Genomic DNA, 16,497 nt, shown 5'->3' with positions numbered 1-16,497 from the left:
ACTGTTTCTGTATATTGTCTCTGTTCCTTTCTGGTCCATGTTATTTTTGGGCTCTCTCTTTGCTTAGAGGATCCCTTTTAAACATTTCTTGTAGTGTTGGTTTGGTGACCACAAATTCTTTTAGTTTCTTTTGTCCTAGAAGTATTTTATCACTCCTATTTTGAATGACATCCTAGCTGGATAAAGTATTCTTGGCTGCATATTTTTCTCAATTAGCACTCTGAATATATCATGTCAGTCCTTTCTGGCCTGCCAGATCTCTGTGGATAAGTCTACTGTCAGTCTAATGTTTCTACCCTTGTAGGCTATGGACCTCTTGTCCTGAGCTACTTTCAGGATTTTTTCTTTGTCTCTGAGATTTGCAAGTTTCACTATTATATGTTAGGTGTTGGCCTGTTTTTATTGATTTTGAGGGGCGTTCTCTGTGCCTCCTGGATTTTGATGCCTGTTTCCTTCCCCAGATTAGGGACGATCTCTGCTATAATTTGCTTCGACATACCTTCTGCCTTTCTCTCTCCTTCCTCTTCTTCAGGGATCCCAATTATTCTAATATTATTTCACTTTATAGTATCACTTATCTCTTGAATTCTTCCCTTGTGATCCAGTAATTGTTTATCTCTCTTTTTCTCAGCTACTTTATTCTGTGTCATTCGGTCTTCTATATCACTAATTCTATCTTCTGCCTCATTTATCCTAGCAGTTAGAGCCTCTGTTTTTTATTGCATCTCATTAATAGCCTTTTTGATTTCTACTTGGTTAGATTTTAGTTCTTTTATTTCTCCAGAAAGGAGTCTCTAGTGTCCTCTATGCTTTTCTCAAGCTCAGCTACTATCTTTATAATCATTATTCTGAATTCTAGTTCTGACATCTTACTTATGTCCATACTGATGATTAGGTCCCTAGCAATCAGTACTGCCTCTTTTTCTCTTTTTTGAGGTGAGTTTTTCTGTCTTGTCATTTTGTCCAGAGAAGAATAGATGAATGAGAGAACAAAATACTAAAATGGCAGCAACGACCCCAGAGAAATATACACTAAACAAATCAGAAGAGACCCAAAACCAAAAAAATAAATTAATTAAAATTTAAATTTAAATTAAAAAAAGAGAATATAGTCAGTCTGGTGAACAGAACAGAGCAATACACTGGATCCTGTGTGTATTTTCATCTGTTTGTTAGAAAACTAGATCTCAAAATTGTAAAGAAAGGAAAAATATATATATATATATAATTAAATACAATGAAAGGTTAGAATGTAGTTGTAAAAATGAGAACTAAAAGAGAAAAAAGAGAGAGAGGAATAATAAAAGAAGGAATATACATGGACGGTGAACAGAGCAGAGCAATACACTATCCCTGACTGTATTTGGTCAATTTGTTAGAAGAAACTACATCTCAAAATTGTAAAGAAAAATATATATATATGTACAAAAATAAAATTAAATACATTGAAAGGATTGACTCTAACTATAAAAATGAAAATTAAAAACGACTTTAACACAACAAAACAAAACAAAAACAAAAAGAAGACAAAAGAAAAAAAGAGAGAATATGATCAGACAGGTGAGGAGAATAGAGCCATACACTAGATTCTGTGTGAACCTGCATCCCAAATTTGTAAAGAAAGAAAAACTTATATGTACACAAAAATAAAATTAAGTACAATGAAAGAATGTAACTGTAAAAATGAAAATTGAAAAATATTTTAAGGAAAGAGTTGATAAAATAAAAAATGGGTTGAAAAAGGAAAAGAGAAAAAGAATAACATTGAAAGACTAAAGAATCATGCAGAAAAAAACATGAATTCTATACACTATGTAGAATATACTATATTCCCCTAGCGCTGAGTTTTGCAGTTCTCAATGATCAGTAAACTTGGTCTTGATTGGATATTCTTGCTGAACTTCTGGGGGAGGGGCCTGTTGCATTGATTCTCAAGTGTCTTTGCCCCTCATGGGATTGCACCGCTCTTGTCAGGGGGGCCAGGCTAAGTAATCTGCTCCAGATTACTCTATGTGGCTTTTGTTCCTTGAAGGCTTACTGTGCCACTTTAGAGGATGAGAATGAAAATGGAGGCCTCCCAATCTCCAGTCCCAGAGCCAAAAGCTTGGGGACCCACTCTTCAATACACCCTCAGGGAAAAGCAGTCAATCACTCCTGTCTCCCTGGTCCCTGTCTGCACTCTGTGCTCACCCAGCGTGTGACTGAACGTTTGTATCACACACACACAACCCCATTTCAAGTCTCCAAACCCTGCAGACTCCTGCAGCTCACACCCATGCTCCCCTTCCAGGGGAGGAAGGGGAGTCTCGTGGGTTCTGTCACTTTTCAGGCCCTTGCTCGGAGAGCAGCCACCCGACCCTGCTGCAGTTCCCAGTTTATGGCAACCCTGAGCTGAGAGCCCACTCCTGGGCTTGCTGATTACAGCCAGCTTCCCCACTCTGATGCCTGAGAATTCTGCCACACTCAAGCAGCCCCGGTCTTCCCGCTGCCCCAGGGATCCTGAGACCACACTGTCCCACCTTGGATTCCACCCCACTTCATCACCTGAGCACCTTTCAGGCCAGGAAGTCCCTCACCAGAGCAGACTTCTAAATGTTCTGATTTTGTGTTCTGCTGCTTTATCACTTTCCAGTAGCCGGCTTACAGAGGCTCCCTCCCCCCAAGGTTTATATTCCCATATGTCAGCTTGAATTCACCTCTTTGCACCTCCTACCTTAGAGAAGTGGTCACTTCTCTATTTGTTGAGTTGCAGCTATTCTTTTCTTAAATCTCTGGTTGAGTTCACAGGTGTTCAGAATGATTTGATAGCTGTCTAGCTGAATTCCTGTGACCAGACGAAACTAAGGTCTCTTACTCCTCCACCATCTTGGACTCCTCCTCAAGTCAGGAAATTTATAGCTTTACACACCTATATTAAAAAGGAAGAATAGTTGTACATGATAGGCATAATCTCCCATATTAATACATCAGGGAAAGAAGAAAAATAATACTCAAGTAAGCAGAGGGAATATAATAATAAAGTATAGCAAGAAAAGTAATGAAATGGAGATAGAATCACAATTGAGAAAATTCAATGAAATAAAGTGCTGATTCTTTAGAAGGATTAACTAAATTTACAAACATTTAGCTAGGCTGATGAGACTCGGAGAGAGAAAGCTCAAAACACTAGACTTTAATGACTTTAGAGAAATAAAAAGGATTATAAGGAAGTACTACAGATGATGGTTTTATGACAACAAATTAGATCATCTAGATGAAACAAGTTCCTAGACAGACATAAACTACCAGAACTGAATGTAAAGAAAAAACAGAAAAATCTTAATAGATTTAAGTATTACAAAAAAGAGGTTGAATTGTGATTTAAAAAATTAAAATAAATTCTACCAACATAAGCTTCAGTGCATAGGACTTGATTTTTCATTCTACCAAACCTACCAAATTCTACCAAACATTTAAAGAAAAACTAATACCAATTACTTACAAACTAATCCTAATAATAGCAGGGAGGAAACACTGTTTAAATAATTCTAAGGTATGCATTACCCTGACATAAAAAAGGTAAGGGCATTATAAGAGAACTAAAAACTATCTCTTAGGAATATAGATACAAAAATCCTACACAAAATGCTTTCAAACCAAAGCCAGCAACATATGAGAATAATTTCTACACTAGAACAAAGTGGGAATCATCATTGGAATTCAGGGTTGTTTCATCTTCTGAAAAACTGCCAAATAATATACCATATTCATTGAATAAATGAAATAAAGCACATGATCACCTCAAAACACTGACAAAGCACTTGACAAAATCCAACTCCTTTTTATGATAAAAATGTTCAAGAAACTAAGAATAAAAGAGAACTTTTTCAATACAATAGGGGTCATCCACACAAATACAATTTATTTCATATTTAATGATGAAAGACTTGATTCTTCAGAAGATCAGAACAAAATAGAGATATACGTTCTTCTCATTTGTATTAATTATTATACTGGACATGTTAGCTAGTGAAATTAGTCAAGTAAATGAAATAAAAGACATCTAGGTTGAAAAGGAAAATTTAAAACTGCTCTTCACAAGTGTTAATGTCTTGTATATAGAAAACTTTGAAGAATACATTTTAAAAAACCAGCTATTTGAGCTGATAAATGATCTCAGCAAGTTTTTAAGATAGATTATAAATATATACAATTCAATTGTATTTCTGTACTCTAGCAATGAACATTTCTAAAACTAAACAATGATGAAATCCACTTCAAATAACATCAACAGAAAAAAATATTTAGGAATAAATTTAAACAAAAGAAGTGCAAGACTTGAACACAGAAAAATACTAGAAGGTTGAGAGAAAGTAAATAATATTTAAATAAAGGTAAGACCATCCTATGTTTAAGATCCAGAATTAATACTCTTAATTGGAGTATGTCTCCACTTGATGTGCAGGTTCAACGGATTTTGCATCAAAATTCCACCTGCATCGGGGCGCCTGGGTGGCTCAGCCATTAAGCGTCTGCTTTTGGCTCAGGTCATGATCCCAGGGTCCTGGGATCAAGCCCCACATAGGGCTCTCTGCTCGGTGGGAAGCCTGATTCTACCTCTCACACTCCTCTTGCTTGTGTTCCCTCTCTTGCTGTCTCTCTCTGTCAAATAAATAAATAAAATCTTAAAAAAAAATCCATCTGCATATTTCTGTGGAAGTTGAATAGCTGATCCTCAAATGTCATGGAAATGCAATGGATCCAGAATAGCTAAAACTTTTCAAGAAGAACAAAGTAGAAGGAAGGACTCACACTTCACAAATTTGAAAGTTACTGCAAACTAAGCTAATCAAGACAGCATGGTAATTTTAATTTTTTTTTCAATTTCATTTAGAAATGTTTCATAGTAATAATTAAATATAGTTAAGGTGTGCAAATTGATGTTTTGATATACATATACCCTTCAGCTCACATAATTTCCATTTTGTTTCTCTTTCTCTTTTTTCCCCTTTCTTTCTTCCTTTTCTCTTTCTTTCTTTCTTTCTTTCTTTCTTTCTTAATTTCTTTCTTTCTCTTTTTCTTCCTTTCCTCCTTTCTTCCTTTGTCAGTCTCTCTCTCAGTCTCTCTCTCTTTCTCTTCCTATTTCTTTAATGGTGAGAACACAAGATCAATCCTTTTAGCAAATTTCAACTATGCAATACAATTTTGTTAATAATCACATTGCCATATTTAAATCACCAAAACCAGATCTTGTATAACTGAAACTTTGTCCCCCTTGACCAACATCTCCCATTTCTTCCTTCCCCATTGCTGTTGGCAATAACATGTCAACAAATTGGATAACCTAGAGGAAATAGATAAATTCCTAGAAATGTACAACCTACCAAAACTGAATCAAGAAGAAATAGAAAATCTGAATAGACCAATAAAAAATAATGAGATTCAATCAGTAATAATGCCTCCCCTGCCAAAAATTATATTTTCACCCATGGGGGAAGCCATGGCCAAGAGGATTTGTCTTGGTGCTGAACTATGCCAGCCTGGGTGTTAAAGTGACTCAGTCTGGGGGATGAGGTGTCTTCCTAAGCTTTGCTATGGAACTATCTGCATTTCTGTGCTCTACTGGGTTACTGTGGCTTACTAGTTGTATGCCAATTAAGCTCTCTGAGAGCTATTTTTGTCCATGAGTAGTTGTTAAATTATTGTTTTGTGTGTGGGGGGATAAGACCTAAGACCTGCTAGTCTGTCACATTGCTGCCGTCCTCTCTGACAGTGAGGTACTTTGATCAGAATAGGATTATATATTAATTGAATATAATGAGAGTCCAAAAGTAGATCATTATATTTATTGTTAATTGATTTTTGATGAGGGTACTGCAACAATTCAGAAGGTGACAGAATAGTCATTTCAACAAATAGTACAGGTACTGCTGGATCTCCACATACAAAAGAATGCAAAAGAACCCTTACTTCATCCCATGTACAAAAATTAACTCACAATTCTCAAATGAACGATAAACACGTGAAAAGATGTTCAACATCATTATCTGTTAGGAAAGCACAAATCAATCCACTATGAAATATCACTTCACAACTGCTATGATGGCTAGGATAAAAAAGGCAGAATGAGTTTTGTCAAGATTGTAAGAAATTGGGATTCTCATATTGGTGAGACTTTCATACTTGTGGGAATGTAAGATGATGCAGCCACTTTGGCAAACAATTTAGCTATCCTCAAAGAATTAAATATGTTCCTACATGATCCAGCAATGCTATTACTAGTTTTATACTCAAGAGAATTGAAAATATATATCCACACAAAAATTGCATACAGATGTTGATAGCATTAATAATTATTATTAATAATAGCCCAAAGCATAAAAAACCCAAATCCATCATCTGTCAAATGGGCTAGAAAAATGTGGTATATTGGGGCGCCTGGGTGGCACAGCGGTTAAGCGTCTGCCTTCAGCTCAGGGCGTGATCCCGGCATTATGGGATCGAGCCCCACATCAGGCTCCTCTGCTATGAGCCTGCTTCTTCCTCTCCCACTCCCCCTGCTTGTGTTCCCTCTCTCGCTGGCTGTCTCTATCTCTGTCAAATAAATAAAATCTTTAAAAAAAAAAAAAAAAAAAGAAAAATGTGGTATATCCATGCAATAAAATACAATTCAGCAATAAAAAGGAATAAAATTTTGATACATTCTAAAACCTTGGATGAACCTTGAAAAGTTATGCTAAATGAAAGAAGCCAAACACAAAGTGACATACCTTATGAATCCATTTATATGAAAGGTCAAAATAGGCAAATTCCTAGAGACAGAAATATGTTCATGTTTGCCAGGGGCTAGGGAGAGATTAGGATGTGTAGTGACTGCTCATGGACACAGGACTTTTCTGTGGGGTGACGGCAATATACTGGAATTAAATAGTGGTAATGATCACACAAAACCATGAGCATACTAGAAATCACCAATTAGTATATTTTTAAAGGGTGAATTTTTGAAGAGTGAAATATATCTCAATAAGCTTTTGCAAAATAAAAATGTAACCTAGCTTTGGAAATATGTCTGAACAGAAAAAAATCTAAACTGAAACTTGAAAGGGTAAACCAAAAAACAAATTATAAATGTGTAATTTCAAAATGGCTAAAATTAACAAGACAGGAACAACAAATGTTGGTGAGGATGTGGAGAAAAGGGAACATTCTTACACTGTTGGTGGGAATACAAGCTGGTACAGCTACTCTGGATAACACTATGGAGGGTCCTCAAAAAGTTAAAAATAGAGGTACCCTACTACCCAGCAATTGCACTACTAGGTATTTACCCGAAAGATAGAGATGTAGTGAAAAGACAGGACACCTACACCCCAATGTTCATAGCAGCAATATCCACAACAGCCAAACTGTGAAAGGAGCCAAGAAGTCAGTTCAGCAGATAAATGGAGAAAGAAGATATGGTACATATATACAATGGAATATTACTCAGCCATTAGAAAGGATGAATACCCACCACTTGCATCAACATGGATGGAACTGGAGGGTATTATGCTAAGTGAAATAAGTCAATCAGGGAAAGACAATTGACATATGGTTTCACTCATAGGTGGAATATAAGGAGTAGCACATAAGACCATAGGGAAAGGGAGGGAAAACTTGGAAGAAATCAGAGAAGGAGACAACCCATGAGAGACTCTTGATTCCAGGAAACAAACTAAGGGTTGTGGAAAGGAGGGAGTTGGGGGGATGGGGTAATTGTGTGATGGGCATTAAAGAGGGCATGTGATCTGATGAGCACTGGGTGTTATAGGCAATTAATGAATCATTGAACACTACAACAAAAATTAATGGTGTACTATATGTTGACTAATTGAATTTAAATAAAATAAAATGAGAAGAGAGGTATCAGCAGGGTAGGAGTTTTGTAAAAAAAAAAAAAAGAGCAATGAGGTATCCTCATGAAAGGGTGTATCAGGGATGAAACAATAATGAGACATCAGAAAGTTGATGTTAACATTATTTAATTTATTTTGTGAATGTTTAGTAAGCACCTATTGTGTCTTGAGAACCAGGATGGAAGTGAAGTGAAATAGCTGGAGGAGATGGTCCCAGTACTCGAGTGGCCTTTTGTAGTTCAGCAGTAATGTTCAGGTGAGCTATTCAGTAACTGACGATGTTAATCAGGGAGGAGGTCAACAGAGTGGTGGCTGTTACAGTAACGAAGCAGTAGAAAGGATGTGTGAACAACTATGGAAAGGAGGAGTCTATTCTGTCCAAACATCCTGATAATAAAATGCCATGAATGTTTAAAAAAAAATTAGGGGCTGCACCTAATAAAATCCTAACCTCTAAGAAACTTTTCTGTTCATAACACATTTGTAATTATGGACCATTTCAAGTTACTGTGGGCAGAATGGCAATGGATTCCTGCAACTGACAGGAGCACGGTTCTTTTTGTGCTTAGCCATCAGAGAACATTATGCTTTTGCAATAATTTACTATGCTTCTTTGGTGAATGATTAAACTAAAAACCTTGATTTCAGTCTTCAAGATGAAATACTTATTTTCCATTAGGCAGCATACTCATGTGTTCAGAAAACAGAATAGGATGATTGGTGAAATAAGTCTAGCTGGAGAATTTAGAGTGCTTTAAGTTAGGGGAACATTTTCTTCACACCAAACATTTTCATTTGGCTGAAATGGGTGATTTTTCACTTGCTTCAATCTTTTTATTTACACAGGGGAAGTAAATAGGTACTACAAGCTTAGTGACATGGTATCTTTTTTATTATTATTATTTTATATGAACTGTTTTGTGCTTATTGGAACATAATCAACAAATGACTAGTGTTGAACTTTGCACAGACGGTTTTCTCCCTTTAAGTTTTACTCTGTATTTTCTATGTGTAAGGAAAGCCTGATGTCTGCTACATTGAAGGTAAAAAAAATGCCACCTTTCAAATACAGCATAAATAACTGCATGACCCTTATCTCCAGCTATATCATAGTCAGAAGTAATTTTCTTCAATAAAATGTTTACTAATAGTTTACTTTTCACTAAATCCAGTTTATTATGCTAAAGATGAGTTTGATTTTATATCTCTGATAAATTTTAATTTTGTGTAAAAGCATTCACATGAATATGTTTATATTCATCATTATTTAAATATATATTATGTATTTACATATATATTATATATTCATTAGTTTATTGTACATATCTAGACATTTGTTAATTATGTTAACAAATTGTGTTTGTATTTGTGTACATACATATGATTTTTATGAAATTATTAAAAAGCCACTCTCTCAGTAAAATCATTTTAATTGTTATTTTTATTCACTGTATTTTGGCAGAATCATCCACTTATTCAAATGAAAGAATCCATCCCTCTTCTCCTATACTTCCAATGGTTATTCATGTATTATCACATATTTAAATTTTCAGGGTTTTAGGAAGAATGAATAAATTAAAATGGAGTGTGCTGACTGCTAAGATTTTGTTTTTGATGATGATTATACTTGCCCGTGAATACTCTCTTGTTTCCACTTTGTTTAGATGGGAATACCATTTCCCAATTTCCAGTTATCATGGGAACAGATTTCCCAGTATGCTCCTGTACTCTCCCTGCAATCCTTACTCCTCTCCTCTACACTTAGGTGGGTTTACTGCTTGGGGAGCAACTGACAGTGCTATCAGCTCTAAACGGGAAACAGCTAATGTACTGAGATAGGAATATTTGGGACTTCTACCTCTTCACTCCTCCGTTCTGTACTGATTCAGTGGGAAGGAGTGGCCTGGGCAAGTGTATTCTTTTTAAATTCAACATGTTCCTCAGGTGTGCTGCCACGAGACCTGGACTTTAGGGAAGTTAGTTGGAGAAGAAGAAGGCCCAGGCAGGTGTAACACCAGCCGAGGTGTCCACATGATTTATTAGCAATTGTGTTTACCTATTGTGCATCATCTTCTGGCTCTGCTGTTGCTTCTCAATTTGATAAGAAATCTTGATTAAAAAAAAAAGTTTTCCTTATCAGGATTTTCAAAGCACTCCATGTTTCCAAGGCTATTTCAATTGCATTTATGATCATACAAATAACTGCTAACATTTATGTAGAAATATATTTGGACAGTAGCTATGATGTCACCATGGGCTTTTGAGTTACTAATACCTTTAAAACTTATTCTGCTAACGTGATTCATCTCTTTATGAGCTCAACCTATAATGCTTGAACACAGCTTCCCTTTCTGGTCTACAGTTCAACTTATATACTCTACATAGTTGATCAATAAATGTATGCATTTTAAAAAGTGTAACATGTCAGACATTACACAAATAGTTTTAAGTGGATGCATGGATAGATGGATGCATATTGACCGAGTTTGTTCAGTCTTAGTAGCAAATTTCAAACCTCTAATTCCTATCTTTCTACTCTCAGGCAAGGAGTTTTATTGATCTTCAGCAGGGTCAAGATCAAGTTCACAGTTGGTTTACATGATTCTAAGAGTAGAAAGACTTTTAAAAATATATTTTAAAAAGTTTGAATCTATAATCGGTGGTTTATTTGGAGTTCTATTGCACTTTATCTTTGATTTTTTGCTTCCTTTGTCTTTGTTCTTCAAAATCTCTTCTTTGGTGTCATCTCCTTTTGTGTGTTTGTGTATGTCTATGATCGTGTATCCATGCCCTGCTTGCAATTGGTGCTACAAAATGAGTCTGAGATTGCTATTATTTACAAAGAACTCTACCCAGGAAAGTCTCAGAGAGTAGCTCGGGCAATCTCTGATAAACACTTTCTTTCCTTAGTTTTGTTCTTTAGATCTCATCCTCAATGGGTTCATTGTTGTGGTAGGAAGATACAGACAAGCGAAAGCAGATCTCTAGAGCACAGGGGCAGAAAGCCACTTCACCCACTTTTCTCGAGTACACGTAATTCTGCATCTTCTAGACAAAAGGATTTTTCGTGCTCATATGTGACCCAGCCTGATTCATCAAAGACGGGGTTATACATAAGAGTATGAAAATAAAAATATTTGAAAGAATAATGCAATCTTAGTATTGTGTTAGGAAACCTAGCAGAATTGTCAACTTCAAAGGATGTACACACATTTAAAATACTAGGTTCAAGTTTCTCCTCTTTACAGAATCAGATCTATAAATACAGAGAAAAAAAATGATGATTGCCAGAGGCAAGGGTGGGAGGGGGAAGGCAAAATGGATAAGCGGAGTGGGAGATACAGGCTTCTACTTATGGAATGAATAAATCATGGGGAAAAACTGCACAGCATAGGGAAGACAGTCAACATATTGTAATAGTGTTGCACTGTGACAACTGGTGGGTACCACACTTGTGTTGAACACAGCATAATGTATAAGGAGGTTGAATCACTATGTTGTACACCTGAAACTGATGTAACATTGTGTGTCAACTACACTCAAATAAAAAAATTAAAAATTCTCCTCTTTTCTACCTGAAAGACATAAAAAGGACATATAATTAGAGAGAATATAGCCTATCACAAATTACATTCAAAACCTAACTTAACATATGTGTGCAGGCACATAAATAGGCTTGCTTAAAAGAACACTAAAGCATCCTGTATCAAATTTTGCTATGGTGTTTCTATAAATTTGCACAATTCTTTTGCAAAAACAGTAAAATTTTACAATGTAAGATAATACTTAAAAGTAAGTCTCTTTTAATTCCTAAGTATTCTGGAAAAGTTATGAGCAATGTTTGTGATTTTTAGTATCAATTATAAGGTACTGCAAATGTAAGTATTTATACAATTTCTAGTTCCTGGACTGATTTTATGATCTCTCTACTGGACTAAAAAAAACAACAATGACAACAACACCAAAAAACAATATGACATCCAAAATGACTCAAAATTATTTATTATGTGAGGTTGGGATACATCAAAGCCAATATTGCACAGAGAAGCTTCATGTTCAGTGAACAAACAGAGATCATGTCCATTTCTTCTCTCTATAAATCTTGTTGATGGCTTATGACAGCAGAAGCATACACTTTATCTCAGCCCCTGTGATAGCTACTTGTCCCACCTCAGGTAACTACCAGAGACTGTGAAAGTAATCTGTTTTGCAAATCCTGAAAATGATTGTCTAATTTGCCTTGGCATCTCAACTAAAACAAAATATTTTCATAGACAGATGGAGAGATGGATAGAGAGTCTACAAAATAGTAATCTCACCTCCATTCAGAGGTTGAGTTCCTCTAATAACATTATAAAAGGGGGCTGCCTTAAATATCTCACTAATCACCCATCCAACAACTGTTAGTATGTGGTCCACCCTCCCCACACCCCCAAACTCACCTATCCAATGTTTTTAGTTTTGCTATGGGACACTACTAATTTGGTTGCTATTAATTTCTTAATTATACCCTGTATTAAAGATTCCCTGGAAAGTTTTTTGACTCATGCATGCACATATTAAAAAAGGTGTGAGATAATGGAAGATATATCTATCTATTTATCTATCTAGGTAGATAGATATAGATATGTATAGATAGATAGACATATAAATATAGATATAGATATAGATATAGATATAGATATAGATATAGATATATACACACACACAAGGGTTTTAAGAGCCCTGTGTTAAGAATGGGGTCAAATATCAAATATTAGAATAGGATAGGATCCTAATGCTCTTATCATTTGGAAAATTATAAGGGTTTTAGAAGCTCTGTGCAAGAAATAAGAGCACTAAGATCATATCCTATTCTAATATTTGGTATTTGACCCCATTCTTAACACGGGGCTCCTAAAATCCTTGTAAATTCCTAAGGGATAAAAGCACTAGTTGTAGTGTCTTTTGTTCTAATGAGGCAACCGTTGGTGAGCTCCTGGATTAGGGCTTGACACCAGAAAGACCAAGTCATTGTTAGAAGCTTGGAATTTTCAGTACCCTCCATGGCCACCTTTTCCAGAGAAGGAAGAAGAGCTGGAAATGGAGATAATGATCAATCATACCCATGTGATAAAGCCTCCTTAAAAATTCCAATAGTATGGGGTTTTGAGAGTTTTTAGGTTGGCAAACACATCCATGTATCGGGAGGGTGACTTGCCCCAACTTCATGGGGATAGAAAATTCTGCACTTGGGATCCTCCCAGACATCACCCTATGTATCTCTTCATCTATCTGTTCATCCATATCTTTCATCATGTCCTTTACTAAACCAGTAAATATAAATAATTGTTTTCGAGTTCTGTGAGATGCTCTAGAAAATTAATCAAATCCAAGGAAAGTGTCATGGGAACTTTAGACTTACAGCCAGTCAGAAGCACAGATGACAACATGGACTTGCGACTGGCATCCAAAATGGGGAGGGAGCAGTCTTATGGCGCTGAACTATTCACCCGTGAGATCTGATGTTATCTCCAGGAAGGGAGTGTCAGAATTGAGTTCACTTGTAGGATACCCAGCTCATGTTGCAGAGAACTGCTTGACAGGGGAGTCCCCTATACGTTTGGTATGAGAATAGCTGCAAGAGTGATAGTTGTATAACAGTAAAGAAGAAACACAGGAGGAAGCCGGAGTTTTCCTAACACTGGAGATATTGTGGAAGAGTCAACCTTTCCCATTATCCCATCTTTTAAGTCTAAAAGAAAACGCGGGATTATCAAACATCTGTAACCACTGAGCGTAATTAAAGTAGAATGAAAAACAAAAAAAAAATTATATATCTATATATTTATATCAGTGTACAAATGTCCTTATAAAGATAGAAGGGGGAAAAAAGGAAAAAGAGAAGCTTTGAGTATGAGTCCTTTTGAACAAACCTCAGTTCTTAAATTTGTTCCCTACTTTTAGCAAGTTTCTGGTATCTTCCAGGAGAATATTACCATTCCTAAACCTTAGCAGCGTACAACTTTCTGTTCCGTGACTTCCCATAGAGACTGGTTTGCTCTAGGATCTATCTCTCCACACTTACCTTAAAAGCTCTAGAATACAGAGGTGGCATTTGTCACCAATTCTGACAATTCAAGAACAAAGGAAGAATTAGGGGTCTGGTTTGATATCTTAATACATAGTCCCTTTTGGGATCCTTAATAAATGTTATGGTAAAAATAGAAATGAGTAATTTTTATGACATTTTAGTGAGAAAATATTGAACCAAAACTATATGTACACATTTATGAATGCACAACTCCCAAAGACAAATATTGAATTACAGAAAAAGTGTTTAAATAAGTATTATTAATGTATATAATGCTACTTGGAGATGCTTTAAAAGTAGATTTTCAAATCCTGCTTTCAGATACTGTTATTTTTCTGTAGCATGATTCAATATTTTATTTTTTTAAATAAGCATTCCAAGTAGTTATAATAATGCAAGTAATCCAGATCACACATTTAAAAAAACCCTGGCCCGATTCTATTACCCACGATGTCAATGGTACTTTGCATTATTCAAATGAGTGGTGTCAATCTTCCTTTTAAGTATCATCTAGGTTGAAATCGTACCCAGATGCCTGCCTACACAAAGAATCAGCAATCCACAAAGGATCAAATGATGACCCAGAAAAGATGTGAGATGATAGCAGTTCTGTGCCTTAGATGACATTGAATTCTGGGCCATGGTAAGACATCCCTTAAATATTTTCCATAATTAGAATGGAAGTAATATACTGATTTCTGATTCTCAGGGTAAAGGTGGGAAATTTTAGTGATAGAACTCTCCAGATAGTTGTACTTATATCTGTAGGTAAGTACTTGCACACATATAAAAATAGTGTTATATTCTACATGTTATTTAAAAATATTAAAGCCAGGGCAAAATTTCATCTTCAATTTTATATCCTTCAATTTCTTGTTTTATCTACATTTGATATTTGGTGTAGATACAATTTATCAGAAAACAGATCACTATTATTAACTCCTTAATTTTGCATGATCTTTAGTAAATAGTTTTCTTATCTTTTTTTTTTAAAGATTTTATTTATTTATTTGACAGAGAGAGAGACAGCCAGCAAGAGAGGGAACACAAGCAGGGGGAGTGGGAGAGGAAGAAGCAGGCTTCCAGCGGAGGAGCCTGATGTGGGGCTGGATCCCAAAACGCCGGGATCACGCCCTGAGCCCAAGGCAGACGCTTAACGACTGCGCTACCCAGGTGCCCCAGTTTTCTTATCTTAAATAAGATAAGAAATTATATCTGAAATATAATTTTCAGCATCTTTAAAGCCTTTGAGATAATCTTTCTCAGTTCCAATAGAGTAATATTGTTTGCCATTAATAACAAGTTTATTTATTTACCATCCTAAATGGAGGTAATTTTCATTCTAGCAGCTCTCACATTATTTTTCTACTCCAAAACACATGGGATAAAACAGCACCACATCATTAGTAACATTGCCTCAGCAAGGAAGCGATCCTTATTGGCAGGGGGAACAAGGAAGTGAAGGCACCCATTGTTTTCAGCTGTTATAAAAACAACCCATGGATTCAATTTTCTCATCAATTCAAAGCTGAATACTAACATGCTGCCTGGAGACCTGAAGGCGGGATAGATGCAGGGCCATACTCAGCATTTGCAACAAAACGGTAAGAAAACTTCAGGGAATAATATGTTTAGAGTCCGGTGTAGAAGGAAGATGGAAGCCCAAGACCTAGTGAGGGTAGAAACAACTGTGGTTTTAATGAAGTTTAGACTGCTCATTCTGCCTTTTGCACCGGCCTTTTCCAAGGACCTGGATAGAACACCGGGAAAGTATTCACATGACCATATATATGTGAGCATTTTGCAAAGGTAAGGTATTTCATATTTATTTTATGTACTTCTCCCTTAATTATGTAAGTTTCAGGCTCAGCGATGGCTTAGGAAAGTTGTCTCCCTTCCCTTCTTTATTGCTCAGCAAAATCTTAATTGAGAACAAATCCTCCTTCACTGAAATATTTCTAATATAACTTTATAGTAGATATCTCTCTAGCATCTGTATAATACATATTATCCTGAAAAAAAATAGGTGAAAGTAGAAAGAATATGGGAAAAGACGTAAATGATGAGCTGGAAGGTCAAATTGGAAAAAAGCATCTAGAAAGTATTAGAGAGGTATAATAATTGATACTATCTTGGAAAGTAAGAAGACATAGAAAAGTAATGTTGAAAATCTCACCTTTTAGAATTCTCAGAGTTAAAACTTAAAGAAATAATAGTTAAGTATCTTCAACAATTAAAATATAAGCTGACAAGCTGAAAAGTTGGAAAGGATTGAAACAACAGAAGTATTACCAACAAAATGCTTCTACATCATTAATGTCAAGGTTAAAAATATTAAAGAAAAAAAACCTCGGGAGGAGTAGGGGACCCCTTTTTCAGCCGGTCCCCTGAGTCGAGCTGGATAGGTACCAGACCAGCCTAAATAACCACGGAATCAGCCTGAGACGCAGGATGATGCATCTGGATCTCTACAAATGAACATCTCCAGCGCTGAGTATTGAGGTACGAAGAGGGGAGCTGTAAACCGTGCACGGATATCGGAAGATAAAC

The sequence above is a fragment of the Ursus maritimus genome, unplaced genomic scaffold (assembly GCF_017311325.1).
Source record: "Ursus maritimus isolate PB19 unplaced genomic scaffold, ASM1731132v1 scaffold_15, whole genome shotgun sequence".
Lineage (NCBI taxonomy): Eukaryota > Metazoa > Chordata > Mammalia > Carnivora > Ursidae > Ursus > Ursus maritimus.
The sequence above is the reverse complement of the archived record's forward strand: the minus strand, read 5'-3'. Positions refer to the sequence as shown.